Here is a 26,880-nt window from a genome sequence, read left to right on the forward strand (position 1 = left end):
CACATGTAAGACTTCCCCTCTCTGATGAACAGTTAAATGGGATGACTAAAAGCCACTCTAGCAGGAACCGCTGTATTCTCCCCTCTGTACAAAGTACTTCATACATGGTTGAGCATTCCAACTTAATAATATGTAACCTGGTCTCACTAGCAAGCATTCACTAATTTATTCATTCATTCAGACATGTATTAAGCACCTGCTAGGTACAGGGGATGCAAACATGAATAATATATGGTCCCTGCCTCCAGTCCACAGTCTAATGGGTGGTTACAAAGGTCTAGGCTGAAGATCTTGACTTGGGAGCCAGAGCACGTGGGTATCAGCCACTGCCATGGAGTGGATGCCATCACTCCAGGTTGTGTGTAGACTGAGAAGCTGGGAAAGGCTTGTGGACTTAAAAAATTATTCACAAACTAAAAGTTGAGAGTTACGTTTTATTTGGTGGGAATTTTTAGGACTTCAAGCCCGGAAGGCAGCATCTCAGTAACCCTGAGAGAACTGCTCTGAGGAGGCAATGGGGGTGGGGAACCAGGTTACATAGACGTTTTGCAGTAAAGGGCAGGTAGTTGGGAACATCAAAGGATTATTGTAAATTAAAGAAAACCAGAAATCCCAAGTTCAGGAATGTAGCGCTTTTGTGTGTGTGGGAAGATGCAAGGGTCTGCGCTCACTGAAATCATTCCTTTGATATGCACCTCAGCTATCTGGGGCCAGTATCCTGTATTTTCATATCCTGAGTTTCCTCAGGGCTCACCGTGGGGAGTGGCTGCAGTCTGATGGCTGCTAGATGGCAGGTATTCTTTCTTTCCTGAGGTCCCTCAGGGCTCACCAGCTCACGCTGGAGGGCTGCACACACTGATGACTGTGACCTCCTTTGTTTACTGACATGGCAGGAAATATTCCATTTCTCAGGCTGGAACCTGGAGGAAGGCCAGCATTAAGGGAGACAGAAACACCAGAGGGTTGGGAGAGGAAATCAGAGTATGGTGAGGGGCAGGGGTTATGTCACAGAAGCCAAACGAGCTGTTTCTAGGAGGGAAAATGCAACAATGCTGTAGGGAGGCCCAGTGAAACAGACTGAAAGAGTTGTTGGGATTCCAAGTTTGCTGACGGCCTTAGCAGAGGTGGTGTCAGTAGAGAGATGGTAGGAAGCTCATTGCCAGGGTTGAGAAGCAGATGTAAGACGATGTAAAGGAGATGGGAAGGGAGAAATTCTTCCCATATTAAAGAGATGATGAAAAAGCTTTCTAGCCTGAGGAAGTGTTCCTATTAATAGGGAAGGGAAGGGCTACCCTGGTGGCGCAGTGGTTAAGAATCCGCCTGCCAATGCAGGGAACACAGGTTCCAGCCCTGGTCCGGGAAGATCCCACATGCCGCGGAGCAACTAAGCCTGTGCGCCACAACTACTAAGCCTGCGCTCTAGAGCCCTCGAGCCACAACTACTGAGCCCTCGTGCCACAACTACTGAAGCCCACGCGCCTAGAGCCTGTGCTCCGCAACAAGAGAAGCCACCGCAATGAGAAGCCCGCGCATTGCAACGAAGAGTAGCCCCCGCTTGCCGCAACTAGAGAAAGTTCGTGCACAGCAACAAAGACCCAACGACAGCCAAAAATAAATAAATAAAATAAATAAATTTATTTTTTAAAAAAATGCTTTCCTGAAACCCTTCGGGGAGCTTGGGGCTTTTTAGGGCATTAGCCACCCATCTCCTGCATTGTCCTGCAATAAACATTTCTCTGCTCCAAACTCCAACGTTTTGATTTGTTTGGCCTCACTGTGCGTCGGGCACACGAACTTGTGCTAACAAAGCCAGCCAGGGTCAGTAGATGCCTGTAAGAACAGCTGTTGCCTGTACCACAGCAGGTGTTAAATAGAGTGGTACTTTGAATATTCTCCTTGGAAGCCAAAGGATCTAGGGTTGGAGAGAGAGAGAGAAAACCTGAAGTGGTGGAAGCACTGCCCCCCGGAATGATGGATTTAGCTACATGCTCATCAGCTCTCGCCCCTGCAAGGATGCAAGCTCCTTTAGGTTAGCAACCTTGGCCATCAGTGTTATGTCTGTGTAAAAACAGAAAATTATAAACTTAGGAGACTTGATTCAACTTAAGATTACAGTTGAAATCAGAGGCTACATGTTTCAAAGATGGTTAAGGAACTTCAAGAAGATGAAAATACTATTATTATCACAAACTCTTTGAGAATACAAGCCCAGAGTTAGTCTTGAAGATACCAAAAAATATGAATCTTAGTCAAGCTGGAGTGAAGGCCCTTTGAAGCCAAATCATAAAATTGGGTTGTTTGCCACAAGCGTTCTTGTGAAATTCTATTGTAGCTGTGATGATTTACTGATACGTAACCCTTAACCTAGAGACTACTGTGACACTTGTTTTACTTGTTGCTGTAGAAAATTGAATTTACTCATTGTACATTTGTTATGGACAACTGGGTTTACCATAAACCTCGTCTTATTTATCCCATTATCTATGACGTATCTGATCTCATTACAATTAACCAAGCCAGCACTATAAAAGCGGCGTAGGGCTTCCCTGGTGGCGCAGTGGTTGAGAATCTGCCTGCCAATGCAGAAGACACGGGTTCGAGCCCTGGTCTGGGAAGATCCCACATGCCGCGGAGCAACTGGGCCCGTGAGCCACAATTACTGAGCCTGCGCGTCTGGAGTCTGTGATCCGCAACAAGAGAGGCCGTGATAGTGAGAGGCCCGCGCACCGCGATGAAGAGTGGCCCCCACTTGCCACAACTAGAGAAAGCCCTCGCACAGAAACGAAGACCCAACACAGCCATAAATAAATTAATTAATTAACTTCTTAAAAAAAAAAAAATGCGGCGTAGATTTACTTGAGCTTAGAAAGGACAACACGAAATTTTCCTCCCCACGTAAGTTGTTTTTTTTGTGTGTTTATTTTGTTTTTGATAATGATAATAGCAGAATTGTTTTTGAAATACAGTGGAGGACATTTTCTTCCAGCTGGATCCTAGTATCTAGAAGAGTGTGCGGTACTTACTGCACACTTGAGTGTGCAGTAAATGTCTGCTGACTGACTTATTTGTTGACTTCTCATCAACACTGAGAGGAAAAGTATCTGTTAGAAGAGATACTGTACAAACTGGAGGTCAAAATATTAGAGTAGACCTTTCCTTTGGTTCTCTGAAGTAATTTTCATTAATTTGCTTCAAATCTTTCATTTAAATGACCATACATTCTTTTTCTATCACTTTGAAATGACATTTATTGAGTGCTTATTATGTACAATGTATACATTTCAAGTGCACCACCTCATTTATTTCTTACAAGAAATACAAGGTAGGAAATTATCTTTATTTTATAGATAATTGTTTTTCAGAGAGGTTAAGTAATCTAAGATTGATTACAAATAGTGCCAATGCTTTTTTTTTCAATTGCCTAAAAAGTACTTTTAATTTTAATTTTTTATTTTTTTTATACTTTTTTCATTTATTTATTTACTTATATTTTGGCCAAGTGGCATGTGGGATCTTAGTTCCCCGACCAGGGATCAAACCTGTGTCCCCTGCATTGGAAGGCATATTCTTTACCACTGAATCATGAGGGAAGTCCCCTATTTTTATTTTTAATTATTTTTTTGTCCGTACATTCTTTAAGCACCTAACTTAGTATCATGACGGAAGCTGAATCCAGTCAGAGATGAAATGCAATCATGAACCATATCCTTTAAAACTGCTGGTCTCAACAACTCCTTCCAGCATACAGAGGGTTAAGCACATCGTATAATTGCAATAATTCAGGAGCCCACTAGAGGGCAACAAAGGGCCAGAAATTTATTGCAAAGCCAAGAAAGCAGTGACAGGGTAGGAATGACCCATTTCCTTTTTAGGCCGGGTTTGTATGAGCCAAAGGGCAGTGGTAAGAACATTATTCCCAAGAACTGAAGAAGACAGAGCTGGGGAATTCTAAAAGTTTAATGCAAAGCAGCAAAGAGAATTGATAAGGTAGGAAACACTTAAAAGGCATGGACGCAGGGGTCAGAGAACAATAGTGTTACTAGAAATGTTAAGTGTAGGGTTGAAAACATTAAGGGCCACGGAGAATATGCAACACCAAGGTCATAAATCACTAGAAATTCAAGACTCTGAGTACAGAAAGCAGAGGGCACATGTCCCATAAACCTGGGCTGCCCCTCTGAGCCTGAGTGAAGAACTGACTTCAACCTCCTGTAAGGACTGTACATTGCCCAACCACTGTAAAGCAATTATTCTCCAATAAAGATGTTAAAAATTTAAAAATTTAAAAATGACTGTACATTCCTCAACTATGTCTTATGGCAAAGAAAAAAGATTTTAGGCAATTAGGATTCTTCTAACTTCCTGCATTGCCCATCACCCTGGAAGTCAGTAGTCACTTACTGTGTGATCTCAACCCCTCTCTCTACACCTTAGTTTCCTCATCTGTTAAATGGAGATAATGACAGCCCAAAGTAGTTGCATTTTATATGAAGGATTCAATATAGACCTCGTATTATGGAAGACAAAATTTAAGGTTGATCCACACAAGGAACATCAAGCACTTGTGTTGTCAAGCTGGCACAGTTTACAATGCACTCCACCAGCCGACCTTGAAGTTACACAATACTTGACAAAATTTCATTGGTGGGTGGTGGAGGAGATGTAGATATTTCCTCTATTTCAAATTCTTCACACAAACTGAGACTTTATTAATATTTTTATTACACTATATCAAATTTCCATTAAATTTTAAATTAAATACATATTATTTAAATTGAGTCTTGGACAAAAAGGACCTGGAGTAGAACCTGATAAATATTTTTATCTGTCGGCTATTTCTGTGTAACAAAACACCCAAAACTCAGTAGATGGAAACAAAAACCCTTTGTTAATTCCCATTTATCTGCCAGTCAGCTGGGGAGTTGGCTAATCTAGGCCAGGCTTGCCTGGGAAGTTCTGCTGGTCTCAGCTGGGTTTACTCACACATCTATAGCCAGTTAGGGGTTAAATAATCTAGGCTGAATTTAGCTGAGATGCCCCTATCTTTTCATCCTCCTTCTGTGATTAGCAAGCCAGTCAGGGCATGTCCCTTTCATGGAAGTAGCAGAAGTATAAGAAGGCAAGTGGAAACAGACAGACTCTTGAGGCCCAGGCTTGGAACTGGAGTTCCATCACTTCTGCCTCATTCCATTAGCCAAGCAAAATTACATGACCAAGTCCAGATTGAAGGATGTGGAAATAGAGTCTGCTGACATATATTATGTCTTTTTTAAAAAATTGTCTCCCACAACTAGAATGTGAATGCTCTAAGACAGGGATCCTCTAAATGTCCATTGACAGATGAATGGATAAAGAAGATGTGGTACATACATACAATGGAATACTACTCAGCCATAAAAAAGAATGAAATAATGCCATTTGCAGTAACATGAATGGACCTAGAGATTATCATACTAAGTGAAGTGAGGCAGAAAGACAAATACCATATGATATCACTTATATGTGAAATCTAAAATATGACACAAATGAACTTATCTACGAAACAGACTCACAGACATAGAGAACAGACTTGTGGTTGCTAAGGGGGAGGGGTGTGGGGAGGGAGGGATTGGGAGTCTGGGATTAGCAGATGCAAACTACTAGACTGGCCAAAAAGTTCATTTGGGTTTTTCCATAAGATGTTATGGAAAACATAACAAATGAACTTTTTGGCCAACCCAGTATTATACATAGAATGGATAAACAACAAGGTCCTACTGTATAGCACAGGGAACTATATTCAATATCCTGTGATAAACCATAATGGAAAAGAATATGAAAAATAATGTATATATGTGTATAACTGAATCACTTGGCTGTACAGTAGAAGTTAACAAAACATTGTAAATCCATTATACTTCAATAAAATATATTTTAAAAAGAGAATAGAGATTCTGTCTGTCTTATGCCCGTTTTACTGGTGAGGAAACTAAGATACAGAGAGGTCATATAGGTATGAAGTGGTAAAGCCAGTATTTGAACTAAAATAGTCTGGCCCTAAAGTCCATGCTATTAATCACTACATTATATTACCTCTCCTAATAAAATAAGTGCAAATAATTGAACAATGTAGAAGATTCTGGGCCCTAAATTAGACCTAAATATTGTAATGCTCTTTTTCTGAAGCCAGAATGTCTACATGAAGCATCAAATCACTGTGTTTATTATTGGGTCAGATGGTAACACAGAAGGAAAGTGTTAAGAAAACTGGATTTGTTAGAAAGGCTAGAAAATCCACGAGACAACCCAGAAAGCTCATCCTGTCCATCTTTCTGCCTTCAAGCAGGGCTGCATGTCAGTCTTATTAGGAACACTACAGTTATCTGTGATTTTTAGTCTTCAGAGACTACTTCTACAACCACCTATGGAAATTCTGTCAGTGTCTCATAATTCCATCAGCAAGTTTTCTTAATGTTAGACCTAAATTGTTCGATTTAATTGCACTATGACTTGGACCAGCTCTGTAAAGTTTAGATCAAGGGTTGCAAACTGGCAGACTGTGGGCTCAAACCATCCTACAGACATATTTTGTTTTGCCTGCACTGACAAAAATGTTTCAATAGTTGCCAACATTTAAAAATAGGAATAGTCATATTAAAAATCCAGCTCTTGTTGAAATAAGTTCCCTGAAAGGGTTTGCTTATAATCAGAATGACCTAGTGTTTGAAAGTTTGATGGAAGTCACCTATAAAACCTTCTGAACTTGGTGTTTTCTTTAAGAGATGATGTTACCTACTGATTCAATTTATTTAAGGATCATAAGACTATGCATTCTTCTATTTATTCTTGAGTCAGTTTAAGTAAGTTATATTTTTCTAAGAATGTAATCATTTAGACTAAGTCTTCAAACATAATGACAAAAAAGTTGTTCATAATATCCTTTTATTATCACAGTGTCTGCACATTTGTAGTTGTATTTCCTTTTTCATTCCTATTATTGTTTACTTATATCTTTTCTTTTTTGTATGAGATAATTTTGCCTGAAGTCTATTTTATTGCTGTGAACCAATTCTTGGTTTTTATCGTCGCTATTATATCTTTATTTGCTATGTATAATTACTGAATTATGCTCTTATTTCTAAACTGCTGTTTTTCATTGGGTATGATATGCTAGGTTTATTCTTAAATTTTTGAAGTTGGAATCTTAGCTCATTAATGTTGATCCTTTATTTTCTGATATAAACATTTAAGCTATCAATTTCTGAGTGTAATTTTAACTGTACCTCACAAGTTTGAATACATAGTGTTTCAGTCTTCAATTCTAAATAATTTTAAATTTACATTATGAATTTTTTCTTTGACCAATGAGTTGTAGTGGGTTTGCTAAACTGGCATTTATCACCCATGCCAAACCTCTTTCTAGTTGCCTTCCAATCCTTCAGAGCCTGGCAAGATAAAGCTTCATATGTCAGACTCCCAGACTTCATATTCAGTCAGACTCCCTGAATGTGAATTAAGTTCTTCCACTGGATGCACCTACCCATGAATTGAAAGAAGGAAAATAAGTAAATATCATCAGGGCAATCTTTAAAGATGGTGAGTGACAAAGAAGGGTTCTGAGCCCCCCTCCCTGACCCCGAAACATGGAGCAACTCCCTCTGAAAGAAATCTGGAAACTACCTAAGCAGCTCCTACATATTGGGCAAACAAGAAAATAGCCACATCAAAATGGGTAGGAAAGGCTACAGCACAGTGCCATACAATTGGAGGAAACCCCCAACTCCCAGCTTCTCCTTGAGGAGTGAAGAGTTTGGAACCCATATTTAAAGTCCCAACTTTTAAGACTCCCACCTAAGGGACAGGTCCCCAAAACACTTAGCTCTGAAAGCCAACAGGGCTTACATCCATTAGACCCACAAGGCCACAGCCAGCAAAGCAGCTGTTATTAACAGGTGCAAGCATTCACCATGGTTATTCTCCCAGGGCCCAGGGCAGAGAGAGCTGGCACAAATGCCTGTCTCCCAGTCTTTCCCTGAAAGGGGTCTAATTTGGATACTTCAAAAGCTGCTGCCTGAGGGTCAGGCTTTTAACTTGGCACACATCTGTGATTCTCTACAGAGACCAGGGATGTACATGAAACTTCCCCTGCCCTTTCCCTCTAGCCCACTCCAGGTCACCAGTAGCTCCCTGGAAGGAGCTAGTATACATGTGTGGTGCCCCGGTTTTTGCTGCTGCCGCCTGAGGAACAGCCCCCCAGATCACCTGGCTCTAACAGCATTGGGGTTGATTCAGGAGTCCCAGAGAACTGTAGCAAGCAAGAGGTTTTTAATGAGCTCAGAAACACCTTCCCACAGCTGTACCTCCAGGCTCAGGGCAGAAGGAACAGGCAAAAATGCCTATTTCACAGTTTCTCCCTGGAAGGGGCCTAACTACTTATTTTCCAAGCTGTTGCCTGAAGGTCCAGCTTCCAACTGGCCTGCATGTAGATGCTGACTGCAGTCTTCCCTTTGGAACACTGATGGGTCTTGACACACCCTCAACTACTAGAATAAAGAAGTCAACTTGGACAATCACAAAGGTTTGAGACACAACCAAAGGCATAGGCAAGGCTGCTTGAGAAGGTTCCTATCCTACATAAGACTACTCTATCAAAACTGGGAGAGGGAATTCCCTGGCAGTGCGGTGGTTAAGACTCCACACTTCCACTTGAGGGGACACAGGTTCCATCTCTGGTCGGGGAACTAAGATCCTACAAGCCATGCAGTGTGCAGCAAAAAAAAAAAAAAAAAAAAAAGACTGGAATGGGAGAGGTAGCTATTTTATCTAATACACAAAAACCAACAGAAAGAGTCCAGGAAAAAGAAATAACAGAGGAATATGTTCCAAACAAAAGTAAAAGATAAAAGTCCTGAAGCAGATCTTAAGGAAATGAATATTTTACCTGATAAAGAGTTCAAAATAACAGTCATAAAGGTGCTCACTGAGGTCAGAACAATGCATGTACAAAGTGAGAATTTCAACAAAGAGAAAATATTTTTAAAGTACCAAACAGAGATCACAGAGCTAACGAATAAAATAACTGAACTGAAAATTTCAATAGAGGGGTTCTACAACAAACTAGATTAAACAGAAAGAAGGATCAGCAAACTCAAAGATAAGGCAGTGGAATTCATCCAATAAGAGAAGCAAAAAGTGGAACTTCCCTGGTGGTCCAGTGGTTAAGAATCTGCCTTCCAATGTAGGGGACACGGGTTTGATCCCTGGTCGGGGAACTAAGATCCCATGTGCCACAGGGCGACTGAGCCCTCGTGCCACAACTAAAGAGCCCACGTGCTGCAACTACTAAGCCCATGTGCTCTGGAGCCCATGTGCCACAACTAGAGAGAAGCCAGCGCACCACAACTAAAGAGAAGCCAGTGCACCACAACTAGAGAAGCCCACGCGCCACAATGAAGAGCCTGCGTGCCACAATGAAAAATCCCGCATGCCACAACAAAGATCCCACATGCCACAACTAAGACCCGATGCAGCCAAATTAATTAATTAATTAATTTTAAAAATAAAATAAATGTCAAAAAAAAAGAGGAGCAAAAAGAAAAAATGAAAAAGAGTGAAGAGGGCTTAAGGAAAGAAACAAACATCCAGATGGAGGAAGTCCAAAGAGTACCAATAAGATTACTCTAAAGAGACCCACCCTGAGACACATTAATTAAATTGTCAAAATTTAAAGAAGAGAAACTTTTTTTAAACTTTTTATTTTATATTGGAGTACAGTTGATGAACAACGTTGTGTTAGCTTCAGGTGTACAGCAGAGTGATTTAGTTCTACATATACATGTATCTGTTCTTTTTCAAATTCTTTTCCCATTTAGGTTGTTACATAATATTGAGCAGAGTTCCCTGTGCTATACAGTAGGTCCTTAAAGAAGAGAATCTTAAAAACATCAAGAGAAAAACAAACTGTAACATAGACGGAAACCACCATAAGACTATCAGCAGATTTTTCATCACAAACTTTGTAGGCCAGAAGGGAGTGAGATGATATATTCAAAGTGCTGAAAGAAAAAAACTGCCAACCAAGAATATTCTGCCCAGCAAAGTTGTCCTTCAGAACTGAAGGAGAGACAGTTTTATAGACAAGCAAAAGCTGAAGGAGTTCATTACCACTAGACTACCCTCACAAAAAAAATGTTAAAGCGAATACCTCAGACTGAAACCAAAGGATGCTAATTGGTAACAGGAAAAGTATATGAAAGTGTGAATGTATAAGAATCACTGGTAAAGACAAATGTATAGTTAAATTCAGAATATTCTAATGTAATGGTGGTGAGTAAATACTTATAACTCTAGTATGAAGACAAAAATATTAAAAATGACTACAATTACACTAATTTGTTAATGGATACACAAAAACATAAAATGTGGGGGAGATGGAGAGTGAAAATGTAGAGCTTTTGTATGTCTTCAAAGTTAAGTTCTTAGCAGATTAAGATAGACCATTATAAATGTAAGATGTTTTATGTAAACATCATGGTAACTACAAAGCAAACACCTATAGTAGACATACAAGAGATACAAAGAAAGTAATCTAAGCATACCACTACAGAAAATCATAAAATCAGAAAAGATGATAGGAACAGAGGAATTGCAAAACAACAACAACTCAATTAACTAAATGGCAATAATAAGTCCATAACTATCAATAATTATTTCAAATGTAAATGGACTAAATTCTGTAACCAAAAGACACAGAATAGCTGAATGAATGAAAAAAAAAAAGACCCAATTATATGCTCTCTAGAAAAGACTCACTTCACCTTTAAGAACACACATACACTAAGAGTGAAGGGATGGAAAAAGATATTCCCCGCCAATGGAAACCAAAAGAAACCTGGTATTGCAATACTTATACCAGACAAGATAGACTTTAAACCAAAAACTGTAACAAGAGACAAGAAGGTCATTACAGAATGATAAAAGGGATCAATTCATCAAGGGGATATAGCATTTGTAAATATTTATGCACCCAGTATAGAAGCACAGAATGTATAAAGCAAATATTAACAAATCTGAAGGGAGAAATAGACAGCAATACACTAATAACAGGGAACTTCAACACCCCACTTTTGACAATAGATTATCCAGACAGAAAATCAATAAGGAAATACTGGACTTAGATAACATGTTTAACCAGATGTGCATGACAGACATTTACAGAACATTCCATCCAACAGCAGCAGAATACATATTCTTTTCAAGTGCACATGAAACATTCTCCAGGATAGGTAATACGTTAGGCCACAAAGACGTCCTAATAAACTTAAGATAATGAAATCATATCAAGCACCTTTTCTGACTACAAAGATATAAAACTAGAAATCAATTAAAAGAAGAAAACTGGAGAATTCACAAATATATGGAGATTAAACAACACATTCCTGAACAGCCAATAGGTCACAGAAGAAATCAAAAGATAAATTGAAAAAATATTGTGAGACAAATGAAAATGGAAAACAACATACCAAAACTTATGGGATGCAGCAAAAGGAGTTCTAAGAGGGAAGTTTACAGTGATAAACGCCTACATTAAGAAACAAGAAACAAGAAATTGGGATTTCCCTGGTGGCGCAGTGGTTAAGAATGCCTGCCAATGCAGGGGACACGGGTTCGATCCCTGGTCTGGGAAGATCCCACACGCCGCAGAGCAACTAAGCCCGTGCACCACAACTACTGAGCTTGCACTCTAGAGCCCACAAGTCACAACTACTGAGCCTGCACACCACCACTACTGAAGCCCAAGAGCCCTAGAGCCCGTGCGCCGCAACTACTGAGCCCACGCACCACAATTACTGCAGCCCGTGCACCTAGAGCCCGTGCTCTGCAGTGCAAGAAGCCACCGCAATGAGAAGCCCACCCACTGCAACGTGCCCCTGCTCACCACAACTAGAGAAAGCCCATGCGCAGCAACGAAGAGCCAACACAGCCAAAAATAACCAAAAAAAAAAGAAAGAAACAAGAAATATTTCAAATAAACAACATAACTTTAGATCTCAAGGAACTAGAAAAAGAAGAACAAACTAAGCCCAAAGTTAGAAGAAGAAAGGAAATAGCAAAGATCAGAGCAGAAGTAAATGAAATTGAAACTAAAAAGACAATAGAAAAGATCAATGAAATGTTAAGCTTGTTTTTCTGTAATATAAACAAAATAGACAAAACTTTTAGCTAGACTAAACAAGAAAAAGAAAAGACTCTAAATTAAAAATTAAAGAGAAAATTAAAATTATAAATCATTATAACTGATACCACACAAACAATACAAAGGATCAGAAGCCACTACTATGAATAATTATACAACAAAATATTGGACAACCTAGAAAAAATGGATAAATTCCTAGAAACATACAACTACCAACAATGACTCACAAATAGAAAATCTGAGCAGACCAATTACTGGTAAGGAGATTGAATCAGTAATCAAAAACCCTCAACAAAGAAAGTCCAGGAACAGATGGCTCCACTGGTGAATTCTACCAAACATTTAAAGAAGATACCAACAGTAATCCTTCTCAAACTCTTCCAAAAAACAGAAGAGAACACTTTCAAACTCATTTTATAAGGCCAGCATTACTCTGAAAAGGACAAAACCAGACAAGGACACCACAAGAAAATTAAATTACAGGCCAATATCACTGATGATCAGAGATGCAAAAATCCTCAGAAAAATATTAGCAAACCAAATTCAATAGTATGGTTGACCCTTGAACAACATAGGTTTGAACCACATGGGTCCACTTAAATGGGAATATCTTACAATAGTAAATAATACAGTACTACCCAATCCATGGTTGGTTGCATTCATGAATATGGAGGAACTACAGATACTGAGGGCCAACTAGGTTATATGTGGATTAATCCCCATCTATTCAAGGGTCAACTGTACATTAAAAGGATTTACACCAAAATCGAGTGGGATTCATTCCAGGGATGCAAAAATGTTTCAGCATCCACAAAATCAAGGTGATACATCACATTAACAAAATGAAGGATAAAAATCATATCCTTCTTCATATCCTTGTAGAAGAAGCAATTGAAAAAATTCAACATCCTTTCATGGTAAAAACAACAACAACAACTCTCAACAAACTGAGTAGTAGGAATGTACCTCAACATAATAAAGGCCATATATGACAAGGCCATAGTTAACATCATACTCAGTGGTAAAAAGCTGAAAGTTTTTCCTCTAAGATGAGGACCAAGACAAGATGCCTACTCTTGCCACGTTTACTCAACATAGTACTGGAAATCCTAAACAGAGAAATTAGACAAGAAAGAGAATTAAAAGGCATCTAAATTGGAAAGGAAAGAGTAAAATTGTCTCTATTTGAAGATGACATGATATTTTATATAGAAAACTCTATGGACTCCACCTAAAAACCATTAGAACTAATAAACAAATTCAGGAAGCTTAGGATACAAAAACAATTCCTCAAAGTCAGTTGCATTTCTATACACTAACAATGATCTACAGATAGAGAAATTAAGAAAACAATCCTATTTACAATAGCAAAAAATAAATAAACTACTCAAGAATAAATTTAACCAAGGCAGTGAAAGATCTATACACTAAGAACTATAAGACATAGATGAAAGAAACATTAGACACAAATAAATAGAAAGATAGTCCATGATCACAAATTGGAAGAATTAATATCGTTAAAGTGTCTATACTATGCAAAGCAATCTACAGATTCAGTGCAATCTCCACCAAAATTCCAATGGCATTTTTCACAGAAATAGAACAAAGAATCCTAAAATTTGTATGGAACCACAAAAGACCCCTGGAAAGCCAAAGCAATCTTGAGAAAGAAGAGAAGGCTGGAGGTATCATACTTTCTGACTTCAAACTATATTACAAAGCTCTAGTAATCAAAACAGGATGGTATTGGCATAAAAACATACACATAGATAAATGGAACAGAAGAGACCAGAAATAAACCCACATATTTACGGTCATTTAATTTACAACAAAGGAGCCAAGAATACACAATGGGGAAAGGGTAGCCTCTTCAATAACTTATGCTGGGAAAACTGGACAGCTACCTGCAAAAGAATGAAACTGGACCACTATCTTACACCAGTAACAAAAATCAACTCAAAATGGATTAAAGACTTGAACATAAGACCTGAAACTACAAAACTCCTTGAAGAAAGCATAGGGAAAAAGCTCCTTGACATCAGTCTTAGTAACGATTTTTTTTGGTTGGACACCAAAAGCAAAGGCAACAAAAGCAAAACTAAATTAATGGGACTATATCAAACTAAAAAGCTTCTTCACGGCAAAGGAAACCATCAAGAAAACAAAAAGACAACAGTGAATGGGAGAAAATATTTGCAAATCATATATCTGATAAGGGATTAATATCCAAAATATATAAGGATCGTCTACAATTCAATACCTAAAAAAATCTTATTGAAAACTGGGCAAAGGATCTGAATAGACATTTTTCCAAAGACGATATCCAAATGGCCAACAGGTACATGAAAAGGTGCAAACATCAGTAATCATCAGGGAAGTGTAAATCAAAACCACAATCAGGTATCACCTCACAGTGTTAGAATGGCTATCATCAAAAAGACAAGAGATAAGTGTTGGTGAGGATGTGAAGAAAAGGGAACCCTTCTGCACTGTTGGTGGGTATATAAATTGGTGTGGCCACTATGGAAAACAGTGTGGAGGTTCCTCAAAAAATCAAAAGTAGAACTACCGTATGATCCAGCAATTGCACTCCTGGGTACATATCCAAAGGGAATGAAAACAGGTTCTTAAAGAGACATCTGGGGCTTCCCTGGTGGCGCAGTGGTTAAGAATCCACCTGCCAATGCACGGGACGTGGATTCGAGCTCTGGTCCGGGAAGATGCCACATGCTGCGGGGCAACTAAGTCCATGTGCCACAACTACTGAGCATGCGCTCTAGAGCCCGCGAGCCACAACTACTGAGCCCGGGTGCCACAACTACTGAAGCCTGTGTGCCTAGAACCCATGCTCCACATCAAGAGAAGCCACCACAATGAGAAGCCCACGCACCACAATGAAGAGTAGCCCCCACTTGCTGGAACTAGGGAAAGCCCGTGCACAGCAACAAAGACCCAACACAGCCAAAAATAATAAGATAAATTTATTTTAAAAAAAGAGAGATATCTGCACTCTCATGTTCATTGCAGCATTATTCACAATAGTCAAGATATGGAAATAACCTAGGTGCCCATTAACAGCTGAATGGATAAAGAAGATGTGGTGTATATACATGGTGTATACACAGACACAATGGAATATTATTCAGCCATAAAAAAGCAGGAAATCCTACTTTTGTGACAACATGGATGGACCTTGATGGCATCATGCTAAGTGAAATAAGTCAAAGACAAATACTAGATGATCTCACTTATATGTGGAACCTAAAAAAGCTGAGCTCCTAGAAACAGAAAGTAGAATGGTGGTTCCCAGAGGCTGGGAGGGGGTAGGGGTGGGGTGGGAAAAATGGGGAGATGTTGGTCAAAGTACACACTTCCAGTTATAAGATGAATAAGTTCTGAGGATATGATATGTGGCATGGTGATTATAGTTAATAATCCTATATTATGTACTTGGAAGTTGCTAAGAGAGTAGATCTTAAATGATCTCACTACAAAAAGAAATGGTAATTATGTGATAGAGGCATGAGCTAAAGCTATAATAGTAATCATTTGCAATATATAAATGTATCATATCAACATATTGTACACCTTAAACTTATACACTGTTATATGTCAATTATATCTTAATAAAGCTGGGGGTGGTTTTAAAAAAAGTAGTAAGCATCCTCATCCTACTGACAAATTCACAGAATGTTTGGTTTTTCTTCAGCAGCATTCCAGTGTCTGTCTGGTCTCTATCTTTTTGAGTGTTGAGAGTTCATTTTGATGGTGGTAGCACTGAACTCAGGGTTCTCACATCCAGTCCCTGGCTTCAGGGTGTGGGGAGACAGTTGTGACAGCAGCAGTGACTGCTTCCTGATCCCTGGATTGCAGCCTGGTGGTCTGTCTTCACCTCAAAAGTCCCAATGCCACGACAGACTGCCACAGGGCCCCACCTGCATAACCTCTGCTTCCCACCCTACTGCCTGTGGCAGAGGTGAATGCAGGTCCACTCAGGGCTTCTGTTCTGGAAATCGTCTCTGGAAGTCCCACCTATAGTTCACTTCTCCATCCCTTTCAACAATTTCGTAATCACCTAATTCCCGGTATTAATTCCTTTTCTGCCTAAAAGAGAGATTTTTGAATCACTGAATGCTGAATGATACAGATGATTTTTTAGTGTTTTCTATTTACATCTCACAATTGTATTGGTGTCACAGAATGTGTTCTATATGATACTGAACCTCTGAAATTTGTAAAAGCTAGATGTGTGACCTAGTATATGGGTAATTTTATCAAATTCTATATGCTCTTTAAAAAATATGCGTATTCTCCAATTGTTCACATATGTTCTTTATATAATGCTTGCTAATCGTGCTATTCAAATCTCAGATATCTTACTACTTGATCCAAACCTTACTGAAAGTGATGTGTTAAAATCTTGCATTGTAATAATGGATTTGTCACTTTCTCCTGGTAGATTTGTCAGTTTGCTTTTACTGAGATGCTGTGTGATCAGATACATATAAGGTTAGATAACTTCCCAGTGAAGTAGATCTTTAATCATTATGCAGTAACCAGCTTTACTCTCCTGTGACTTTGCACCTTTTTGTGCCCTTATGTCTCATTTAACAGTAAGATTTTATTTTTAATCCAGTCTGACATTCTATATCTTTAAACTATATTGTAGTCCGTTTACTTCTCTTTCACTCTCCCTATCTTCTTTTAATGACTACCCCTAGATGTTTTAAGATGCGTATTTTTACAAAGACTAATGTTAATCAATATCCTTAACCTCCCAAATCACACAAGAAGGACAGAACGTTTTAATTCCAATCACACACTTATAACTTACATGCTACTTTTGTTCAGTATTTTGGTTTTATTTGCCTCCACAAATATACACTTATTACTATCATTATCTTAATACACTTATTACTATCATTATCTTAAGGAGTCAATATTAGTTTGTATATACCCATACAGTTATTTTTGTTCATCATTCTTTTTTGCATCTCTGGAAGCTCTCCTTTCTTCCTGAACTTTATCCTTTTTTTTTTTTTAGATATAAATTTATTAATTTTATTTATTTATTTTTGGTTGTGTTGGGTCTTTGTTGCCGCACACGGGCTTTCTCTAGTTGCAGCAAGCGTGGGCTGCTCTTCGTTGCGGTGCGCAGGCTTCTCACTGTGGTGGCTTCTCTTGTTGCAGAGCACAGGCTCTAGGTGCGTGGGCTTCAGTAGTTGCAGCACACGGGCTCAGTAGTTGCGGCTCACAGGCTCTAGAGCACAGGCTCAGAAGTTGTGGCGCACGGGCTTAGTTGCTCCGCGGCATGTGGGATCTTCCTGGACCAGGGATCGAAACTGTGTCCCCTGCGTTGGCAGGCGGATTCTTAACCACTGCACCACCAGGGAAGCCCCTGAACTTTTTCCTTTAATTTGATTCTGGCGAAGGTCTGTCGGTAAACTCTCAAATTTTGTTTCTCTGAAAATATTTTGTCCTAATACTTGAGATATATTTTGAGTACAGAATTCTAGTTTGAAAGTTATTTTCTACTAGCAAATTAAAGCTATTGTGCTACTGTTTTCTGGCTTCCATTTTTTTCTGTTAAGAATTAGGCTTCTCTAATTGCTGTTCCTTTTTAATATGACTATTTTTCAGATCTCTTTAAACTGGCATTCTTTGGTTTGCTTATGATGTATCTTGGAAGATTTATGTTATCTATACTACTTGGGATTTCCTGGGCTTCCTGAATATGAGGGTTGGTTGCTTTCATCGGTTGTGGAGAATTCTCAACCATTGTCTCTTTGAATGTCACCTCATTGACACTGTCTCCTTCTAGAACTCTGGCTGATCATCTGTTAGATCCTCTTTCTCCTTCAAGTCTTGTTACCTGTCTCATTTTTTGTCTTTGTACCTCTGATCTGCATTATGGATAATTTCTTTGAATTTCTTTTCCAGTTTATCATTTCTCTCTTCAGCTTCCTCTAAAATCTGATATTTAAACAATCCCTGGAATTTTAATTTTTAATGATTATCTTTTTTGTGCTAAAATTCTGTTTGTTCCTTTTTCAAATTTACTTACAGTCTCTTTTCCAATCATATTTGCAGGCTTATTTTATTTAAACACATGAGACACATCTATTTTATAGTTTGCATCTGATAAATTCCAATATCCAAAGTCTTTCAGGTCTGTTTCTGACATCTATTTTTCCAACTAGACCTCAGTCATGTGTCTCATTTCCACCACCCCCTTTTTTAAAAAAAAATAAATTTTGACCTTGAACTGCTCACTTACTTAGAAATGAAGAAATTCTCTATAGAAAATCTCTGGAGCTGTTGAGGTTGTATTCCTCCAGAAAGGGTTTATGTTTAATTCTACCATTTTCCTAAAGACACTATCAACCATGAACCATTCTTAATTTATCTGTTTCACTTTTTTTTTTTTTTTAACCACACAGGTTACATAAATTTGGATCATAACTCTATGAGAACCAGCTTGTCATTAGCGATTCTCAGGGGAGACTTTTTATTCCTTCCTCGTGGCACGGTTGAAACAGGCAAGTCTCCTTGCCATCGTCTGTAGCACATCAGGTTTATTTCTTGTTCACACTTACCCTTAGATTGTAACCTGTTGGATTCCCAACCTTAAGCAAAAGGGTCTCCTAACAAACTTCCCCCTTGGGCATGCCCTAGCCTTATCCCCTAACCCTGAGCCACCCACAGCTATCAAAGAGGAAGGTCAAGATCTCCACCCTTTAGCAGAAACTCTCTGTGCAAGCAAAGGAAACCATAAACAAAATGAAAAGACAACACACAGAATGGGAGAAAATATTTGCAAACAAAGCAAGCAACAAGGGATTAATCTCCAAAATATACAAACAGCTCATGCTAGTATCAAAAAACCAAAAAACGCAATCAAAAAATGGGCAGATCTAAGTAGATACTTCTCCAAAGAAGACATACAGATGGCCAACAAACACATGAAAAGATGCTCAACATCGCTAATTATTAGTGAAACTCAAATCATAACTACAATGAGGTTATCACCTCACACCTGTCAGAATGGCTATCATCAAAAAGTCTACGAATAATAAATGCTGGAGAAGGTATGGAGAAAAAGGAACCCTCCTACACTGTTGGTGGGAATGTAAATTGATATAATCATTATGGAGAACAGTATGGGGGTTCCTTAAAAAACTAAAAATAGAACTTCCATATGATCCAGCAATCCCACTCCTGGGCATATATCCGGAGAAAACCGTAATTCAAAAAGATACATGCACCCCAATGTTCATAGCAGCACTATTTACAATAGCCAAGACATGGGGGCTTCCCTGATGGCGCAGTGGTTGAGAATCTGCCTGCCAATGCAGGGGACACGGGTTTGAGCCCTGGTCTGGGAAGATCCCACATGCCGCGGAGCGACTGGGCCCGTGCACCACAACTACTGAGCCTGCGCGTCTGGAGCCTGTGCTCCGCAACAAGAGAGGCTGCGATAGTGAGAGGCCCGCGCACTGCGATGAGGAGTGGCCCCCACTTGCCGCAACTAGAGAAAGCCCTCGCACAGAAACGAAGACCCAACACAGCCATAAATAAATAAATAAATAAATAATTAGTTGCTTTTGTTGTGGTCATCCATGTACAATGCTTGATGTCAGTCTGTCTATCTCTTGTAAAAATAAAATACAGTGTGTGTGTGTGTGTGTGTGTGTGTGAAAAAAAAATAAAGACAATCAAGTCTCAAAAAAAAAATTAAATAAATAAAAATAAAAATAAATAAATAATTTAAAAAAAAAAAAGAAGGGCATCTGAACAAAGATTTGTCCAAAAAAATATTAAGTGAATGAATAAGCAGTTGTTTTGATTTAAGAGATGCTTGACAGCACTCTGCTGCATGTCATCCTTTACATTTCTGGCCTTAAAATACGCCTTCTTCCCAAAATGCAATGAATAGGGATTAGAAGTTTTTGTCCTTACTTAAATACTTATCCCTACTTAATTTATTGTGAACTGTAATGGATATGTAGATTAAGTGCACTTTTCAGTTAGCTGTTTTTTGGAGTAACAGTCTGATGTCTTTAGGTAAATGGCAGTAATAAAAGTATTTGTTTGTTGGGAAAAAAAAAATTCACTTCTTTAAAAAAAAAAAAAGACATGGAACCAACGAAAATGTCCATGGACAGCGAAATGGATAAAGAAGATGTGGTACATATATACAAGGGAATATTACTCGGCCATAAAAAAGAATGAAATAATGCCATTTGCAGCAACATGGACGGACCTAGAGGTGATCATACTAAGTGAAGTAAGTCAGACAGAAAAAGACAAATATCATATGATATCAGTTACATGTGGAATCTAAAAAAAGAATACAAATGAACTTATTTAAACAGAAACAGACTCAGACTGCAAAAACAAACTTATGGTTACTAAAGGGGAAAGGTGGAGGGAGTGATAAACTAGGAGTTTGGGATTAATATATACACACTACTGTATATAAAATAGGGAATTCCTGGTGGCCCAGTGGTTAGGACTCTGTGCTTCCACTGCAGGGGGCACGGGTTTGATCCCTGATCAGGGAACTAAGATCATGCATGTCTCGGGGTTGGGGCCAAAAAAAAAGATAATCAACAAGGACTTAGGGAACTCTACTCAATAATCTATATGGGAAAAGAATCTGAAAAAGAATGGATATATGTATATGTATAACTGAATTGCTTTGCTGTACACCTGAAACTAACACAACATTGTAAATCAACTATACTCTATTATAACATAAAAATTATAAAAAAAGAAACTCTCTGTGCAGAAGCCAGCTTTGTCACTCAATTACCTCACAAGATTCTTGCTTTCTTTTCATTTTTTTGACCCTTGCAGATTTTAGGGAATCTCAACAACATATTTTCAAAATATTTCCCTAGCATTTTGGTGTTTTCCAACTGGAAGATCATTTAGAGTATCTAATCCACCATATGAACAGAGACAGCTATCCCACCCCACACAGAGTGGGTCACCAAGGGGGTAGGGATCCTTTGATGCTGGGTCCACAAGTGGCCAGTGCCAGACAAGGACTGAGCCCGTGTTTCTAGGGCCAATTTGGGCTCTACGAAGTCCTGCAAGAGATGACTGCTAAGGGGTCAGACTTAGGAGGGTGTGAATATCCAAGGATTACATGTTAGCAGTACCCTTCTCTAAAGAACCACTGCCATGGGAAAGCATCTCCTTATAGATGTAATCTATCTGATAAAGGAAATGAAAAAGAAATGATAGTTTCAGAATATCACCATTTCGTAATGCCCAACAAATTAGTGGATCTAGATATTGAGAATCAACGGCTACTAACATCACACAGTCAAAGGTTAGGAGATAAAAGAAGCCTCGCCACCTGGCATCTTGCCAAACAGTTCAAACCCAAGTGGGATCCAGCCTCTGGATCCAGCTGTCAATCTGCAGGGAACACGGAGGTCAGAGGAATACAAGACATGCCATGCACATGCCATCACAGGGTCAAAACTACAGGTCAAGGGACTTCACTGGCGGTCCGGTGATTAAGACACCATGCTTCCACTGCAGGGGGCACTGGTTTGATCCCTGGTCGGGGAACTTAGATCCCGCATGTCTCGGGGTGTGGCCAAAAGAAAAACAAAAAAACAAAAAACAAAAAAACAAAAAACAAACCAAAAAAACCAGGAACTACAGGTCACGTGGCCCAGGCTCTTCCACCGATAAGTTTTAAGGAAAAGAAAAGGATGGAGGGGGAACCTGTAGATGAAAAGTGACTTGATATATCAAATAAACTTTCAAAGGGGAGACACTACTAAACTACAGTGTCTAGAATTACACACCTGGTTGACAAACTAGAAAGACAAACGTGAGGAAGTATGGATAAATGCTATAGAAGAATAATGGCTACTTTCAGGGGGAAGAAGCAGTTGTGTTTGGATGTCTGTTCATACAAGGTGGATATTCACTTTGTAATAATTCATTAAGCTATACTTCTGTAGTTTTCTGTATCTGGTTTCATTTCACAATAAAAATATAAAAGTGGGGGGAAATGATTCTTATCTCAAAATACTATGTCATTGCATAGCCTTTACTGATCCAATCCCTCATGAACTATTTGATAGATCTCAGGATTAGTCTCTAAGAAAGCTAAGACAATCTCATTCCACTCTTTTACTAACATATGGGCACAGATATATATATATAGGTCTCTTATACTTGTGTGTATATATATTTATATATAGGCATGTGTCATATAAGTGTGTGAGTGTGTGTGTGTGTAGTTAGAGTGACAATAAGTAAATTCAGTTTATTAACCACGAACTTCAAACAATACCAGAATATGGAATAAGGAGAGAAAAAAGAACTACATTCCTACCTGCCTTCCCCAGCTTCTCCCTGCCACCCTACATGTGCTCTACTCTCTAGACACGCTTGACCACTCTCCAATTGACAGCTCATCCAAGATAGCCCTGTCTCCCCTCTGTCGAGACCCGTTCCTATTGCTCATTGTCACTGGAACACTCGCACCTCCTCACAGCCTACCTGCATTTGCTGCTTGTCCGAGACCTCTCTGATCTCTAACTGAACCTGAGCACTCCCTCATCTGAGCCCCATCACGGTCTCGTACTGTCTCATGGGACTTACCTTGAGCCATCTGGTTTTATAATTACTTCCCTTCCTCCTGAATTATGTGATTATAAACTCACTGCAAACAGAAACTGTATAATTCATTCTATGTGTCCCTTTAAGGATGAGCACAATATCTTGTATAGTATAGCCATCAATAAGCATTTCTTTTAAGTACAAGAAATTTACTGTCTCTTTTTTCTTGATTAATTTAAGTTCAGTTAAAAAGCAACCGTCTTCATCAGTTGCTTGTTAGCAATGATGTTTCTCATTCTGTGTAAATATAGCATTGATTTTACTTAGTATTCAGTTATAAGTTACAAAGGTCTGTAACTTGTATGTCAGCTTCTCTGTTATAGACCAAAAAGAAGTATCAAGAATTGACCAAAAGCTCTAGAAAGCTTTGAGTAAACTCTAGTGGTGCTGGCAGTAGCATTCCAGCAGAGGGCAGAAGAGGGCCGAGCGAAGGGCAGTAACCTGTTGCAGGGCTCCAGGATGCATTTGGGAGATCGATGAGGGGAGGAGGCATTTTAGTTTGTTTTTTTTTTTGGCCGTGGGGCACACGGAACTTCCACGACCAGGAATCGAACCCATGCCCCCTGCGTTGGAAGCATGGAGTCTTAACCACTGGACCACCAGGGAAGTCCTGAGTCTCCCATTTCAAGGCAGAAGTTTTCCAGAGTTAGAGAATAAGCAAAGCTAGAATGCTCCACGAGCCTCTTAGATCTCAAAGTGATCACAGCCCTGATGTGATCTGTACTTATTCAAAGTTTAGACTGCAGGGGATGAGGATGGGTTGGGGGGGAGTGGAGTAGAGGGCTCCGTTTCCTCTTATGTAACATCCTGAAGCAACAACCTTCCTCCTGACTCAAAACCGGCCTCCTGGAAAACCACCTTCCTTCTAAATCCTGCCTCTCCCTGGGAATTCCTCCTAGGGGCAGCTTCCCTATGCTAAGAACAGGGCCAGTTCGTGAAGCAGCCTTATGTTTTCTTCCGTGGACTGCCCTCTGCCTTACCTGATTCTGGTCAGCAGGTTCTCTGCAGTTAAGGTCTGTCCCACCCAGGTTTTGAAAGGGACCATCATTATTTTCAGGCCCAGATAATGTATATTAGCACAAATTTTCTTCCATACTTTAAGGAGTACGTGTTTAAAAGAGAGATTCCATGACAGTTCTTCTTTTGACAAGAAGCCCATCTCTGGCCATTGGGGGTCCCTGGGTCTCACTGCTCAAGGCTCTCCCCACCCCCAAAAAGGGTACAGGGTTCCCTCTAAAAACTGCAATGCCAAGCATGTCTGCAACTTTAGTGACTGTCAAAAGAATGCCAGGGGGCCCAACCATATGTGAATAGAGGGAATAGGGGAATGACAAATAAGAATCTCTTGCTCCCGTGCTAGCTCTCCTTGATCATCTGTACTGAGACCACTGAGGACTGACAGACGCCAGCCCAGGGGTGGATCTGCTACACTCTGCCCTGCGGGTGAACATGGGGCTGACCAACTGCAGCAAAAGAACCATCTTGTTGAGCAGACTCTTCCCAGGGGACTCTTTGTGACACCTTTGGTTTTCCAGTTTTTCCAAAATCCACCTTGATCCTAAAATCTCTGGAACACTATGAATTATGGACTTTGCTGCAAAAAAAAGAGTTTTTAGGGACTTCCCTGGCGGTCCAGTGGTTAAGACTCCATGCTTCCACGGCAGGGGACAGAGGTTAGATTCCTAGTCAGGGAAGATCCCGCACGCCACACGGAGTGACCAAAAAATAAATAAGCTTTTAGAATATCTAAGATTGCTTGTCGCCTGCCTAGGGCCTAGTCTCTCTCCTTCTTTAGTAACAGACCTCAGGGCAATGTGCCAGGTTGTTTGTCTATCTATATAAATAAATATTTAAATAAAATAAATATTTATTTATTTATATATAAATAAACTAACTAAAGTAACAAGTCTGAGCCTCTTGTGCGGATTGGGTGTCACCAGATACAAGTGCAAGCCTTGGGGTGAGGCCTCTTGGAAGGCATGTCTGCCTCTTCCCTCGTCCAATCCCAGCCTAAACAAGGACACAATGGCTGAAGGTCCAGCTGTGGTCCTGTGAGCCCAGTGGTGGGGCAGAGACAATAGGAGCTTGGGCACTGAGGATCTTTGGAGCTACCACACCAGCCCTGGACTCCTCCCTCCTTCTGTTACTTGAGAGACTAGACCCCTAATTTTCTTGGGTCACTGACATCAGCCTCCACTATCAACTGCAGAAGGCAATGCTGACTGATGTTATAATGAACATCACTGCCAGATATTGAGGATAATTAGACAAAAGATGCCCCCTTAGTCCTTCCCCAATCCAGATAGACATAATCTTCTGGTTTTATTTTTTTGCCATATTGCCATGCAAACAACCTTAGCCAGAACCTTTAAGGAGTCGGGGTCGGGGGGAGGTCAGGGGGATCTTTTGGCTCTCACCCTAAAACTGGAAGGAGCCCCACATTTTAGCAGCTGGTCAGTGGCCAACATGTGGAGGTAAACCTGCTACAGGTGTGTGAGTGAATGATACTTATTACGTGTATAATACGAGTGAGGCTTGATTCCAAATGCTGATTCTAATGGGAATCCACGAATGCACCCTCATCCCAGACAAGTTAAAGGAAACATCCTAATAATGTTCCTTCCCTTTTTATTCTAATTACAAAAGTAATATAAAAACCCATTTAACTACAAAAATCTGCAGATACATACTACAAATGCAGAAAACAGAAGGACATAAAAAAGCACCAACAATTCCACCCAGAGACAGTAACTTTTATGCCATGGAAATAACCTCTTGGATCCTTTGAGACAGACAGATGCACACATCAATACATGCATTTATCGTTAGATAGGATCATGCTATAGGTATAATTGTGGAGCTGCAACCCCTGTTCAGGGCATGGCAAACATCTTTCCATTTCATTGCAACAAGTGCACCCTCCTCCGTCCAGCTCCACCCAGATACTGGACCTAGACTGTCCCTCCCATACCGCCACCTTCCTCTCTGTTTCTAGAAGGGCTTCCGAGGTAGTGGAGACCTTCTGGGGAGGGCGCTGAGGCCAGGACAGCCAAAGCCACTTCTCTGCACTGTTACCTACAGGTATGGCTTGGGGGAGGGGCAGGCTGGCTGGCTTGCCCCTGGGCGTGTAGGCTGTTCTAGCCGACACCAACTACACAGTGCAGTTCCCGACCCCAGCCCCTCGACTCCCCTAGGATCATATCTCTGCCCTCCTCCAGGCCCTCAGCCCCCTCCAGTGTGCTCCAGGGCACCCCCTCCCTGTCTCTGTCTGTCTGTCTCTGTCTCTCTCTCTCACTGCTCTCCAGACAGAGGTATAATCTCATTGCTCTGCTCCACAGGGCTCTTTCATGTTGGTTCCCCAATAAACTAAACGTACACTCTAAGTTTCTCCCTGACATATACAGCAGCCCTAACAACCCTGACTCTCCTTGAGGCGGTGCACACACCCCTGATGTGGGAGAGCTCCGCAGGGCAGTAAATACCCCACTGCACAGGAAGGGCTGATCTGAAACTGCTGTTGAACAGGACCCTGGGGCATCACCCTGACTCTCTCCAGTTGTAATTTCTATGACCTTGGAAACATTAAGTTCAAAGAATTGAAGGAGGTGAGTGTGCTAGGTAGTTTTCAGCCAAGGACATAAACCAACTGTTTTTTCCCTTCATACTGCTGAGGGACAGATAATAATGTTAGGCCACCTTGCCAATGACTGTGCAAAGGAAAGCCCTCTGCATTTAGAAACGCAAGAGGAATGTCGGTCCGCCATTCTCCTATGTGAGTCTCAAAGCCCCGGGAAGGAAGAGGAATTCTTCTCAAAAAGAACAACGGCTAACATTTACCAAGCACTTATTCTATGCTAGGAACTTTTCATGTATTATCTCATTTAATCCTCACAAACACCCATGACGCAGATACTATTATTATCCCATTTTACTGATGAGGAAATTGAGGATAGGGACGTTAACTAACTTGCCCAAGGTCACACGACTAGCAGTTGGTATACCCGAGAACTGAACCCAAAAACCTGACTCCAGAGCTCATCCTCTCTCCAGGGTGC

The 26,880-nt window shown here is 40.1% G+C and overlaps 1 protein-coding gene and 1 long non-coding RNA gene across 5 annotated transcripts in view; both read right to left on the minus strand.

Annotated features, from left to right (window-relative positions):
* LOC309666255 (uncharacterized protein) overlaps positions 1-26,880 on the minus strand; it is a 111,355-nt gene that overhangs the window by 54,845 nt on the left and 29,630 nt on the right. The window lies entirely within an intron of this gene.
* LOC309665954 lies at positions 17,157-26,064 on the minus strand. The gene is made up of 2 exons (XR_014266808.1): positions 20,319-26,064; positions 17,157-19,486 (listed from the first exon to the last, which is right to left on the minus strand). It is a non-coding gene; the product is annotated as an uncharacterized lncRNA (long non-coding RNA).

The sequence above is a fragment of the Balaenoptera physalus genome, assembly GCF_965194825.1.
Source record: "Balaenoptera physalus genome assembly, chromosome: 8".
NCBI lineage: Eukaryota > Metazoa > Chordata > Mammalia > Artiodactyla > Balaenopteridae > Balaenoptera > Balaenoptera physalus.